We start from the raw sequence: 2,458 nt of genomic DNA, 5'->3' as shown, positions 1-2,458 counted from the left end.
GAAAATTGATGTATTGATGCTTCTACAATATTGGAACACTTGTAGTCCACCATCACTAATTCATGGATGAGTAGGAATACTAGTAGACATGAAATAATATATGCATGTCTCATTGTGAAAACAACTTTATCAAATCTCCACTATGATATATAATATGAAATACTATCGCTTTACTATAATAACTCAAGTTTTTAGATGTAATATTTAACACAACATATAATATTAAAGCATATATATAATGAGGTTTTTGGTTCAAGTTTCACTATCACCATTCATTTTAAAAAGATATATCATGCTTTTAACTTTAAAAAAATAATAATCAAATTTGCACATGAGAAGATTTATCTAACTAAAATCTTTAAATAAGATAATCACTTACCTCGATATATAAACTTTGTGTTTAATCCCTCAAAAATAACATATTTAAAAACAAATTATCCAGATTCAACCATATAATATGTAGAGCGCTTTCTACTTTTTAGAATATTTTGAACTTATATATAATCTCATTAAAATTTTGACGAAATGAAAGATAAAAATATTTTTTTTGAGTAGTCCCATCATTTTTCCCCAAAAAAATAAATGTTTTGGTCTGGTCCCATGGCTTTTATGTTAACACGGTTTTGAAATTGAAGTCTTTATCACCATTAAATGGTGTGATGGATCGATAAATACCCCTCTTCTTATATTAATATTAATTTTCCATCTTATTCCAAATAATTGTCCCAAATTACTCTATCAATTTACTTTTATGTATTTTGTCAAAGAACTTCTTTTTTATAAATAAAAGAGAAACATGAATCAAAATACATAATAAATTCTCTCACAAGACCTAATCCTTTATAAATCTATTATTCTTAAAACCAAATCTAAACACTCACAAAAACAAACATGTGGGAGAGGACATGATGTCGTACGTCTCGAACCCAATAATAAATATATATTTTAGAATTCAGAATTTAAAAACTCAAAATTCTAACTCTACCTCTGTCATTTCATGAACAACTTGTCGGTGCTGATGATGGTGATTGTGGTGGCGGCGTAAAAGGGAAATGCATATGAGATACCATACTAGCCTGTGGTGGTGTGATTCTTGTTTTTTTCCCTTTTAAACCTCTTAGCTCTCTAGCAATCTTGAATTGAGAAAACAATTTCTTGTAGGAATTATCATATTGTTGAATAGACCTTGATGTTGCTTCATGAATAATACAGGATATTAGAAGAAATGAAAGTATACAATATGCAAGCCTCATTCTTTCAAATTTTCAAATAGTAATGAAGTTTCTTGAAAATTAAGTTCACAACATTCCAATTTATATTACTCTCTCTCTAATTACTTCTTCTTTTTTTATTTGAACTCTTATGAATATGAAAATAATGGTTAAATCGAAGTCAACAGTCAATTGCTCATATCGAAAATAGAGTTGACTAGCGATTTTGAAGGAACTTGTTGGTTGACTTTTAAACCAAACCATATAAAATGTAATTATATATAACTTTATTAATAACTAACATTAAATGATTATCTAAAATAAATGGTGTACGTGACAACGTGAGTAACAACATTATTACTTAATGTATAACAAGTTGAATTATTCTAATAATTTTATTTAAAAAAATGCATGATATAACTTAAATCCGCTAAATAATTTAATTTATATCTTCATATACGACTATAAGAATAAAAAAATATTAGCAACTCATTTTTGAAAAGTTGATTCTCAAGTCTGTCATTCTGCTAAAATTGAGGTAATATTTATCAATATTCAAGAGGTAGGTTTAGACAATAATTTTGAAAAAGAATTAAACATTCTTTTGAATTTTATAGTCTAAAATATGTTATAATATTTGTATGATTATAAAAACTTGTCACTAAATGTAAAATAAAAATAAAAAAATTATTTTATATTTAAAAGTAGGGGTGTACATGACCGGGTTGGTTCAGGTTTTTCAAATATCAAACCAAACCATTTGTGTAAAAAATTTAAATTTATAAACCAAAACAAACTAATAAAATTTGGATTTTTTCGGATTTTTCAACCTCAGGTTGGTTCGGGTTTTTCAAATACCAAACCAAACCATTGTGTCGAATTTTTAAATTTATAAATCAAACCAAACTAATAAACCTCGGATTTTTTTAGATTTTTGGATTTTTTCTGTAAAGTTTGCATACAAACATATAATTAACTTGTGCTCCAAATATTTCTTTAGTCCAACCAAAATACAATTATCTACGGTGTTTCTTAAGAAAATAAAACAAAATATGAAATGAGTACTGATGATACTAAAATATTCAATAAAAAATAATAATGAAATCATCATATAAAATAAATATTGCAAAGTCATAATGAAAATGATCATAATTTAAAAGTACTAAATCATGCTAAAATAAATTTAATAAGTATTAGTTACATTACTAAATATTTAAGGAAAATTAAAATTAGATTATGCATTTTAA

Source organism: Solanum tuberosum, unplaced genomic scaffold, assembly GCF_000226075.1.
Source record: "Solanum tuberosum cultivar DM 1-3 516 R44 unplaced genomic scaffold, SolTub_3.0 scf00690, whole genome shotgun sequence".
In the NCBI taxonomy this organism is placed as follows: Eukaryota; Viridiplantae; Streptophyta; class Magnoliopsida; order Solanales; family Solanaceae; genus Solanum; species Solanum tuberosum.
Note: the sequence above shows the minus strand (reverse complement) of the source record.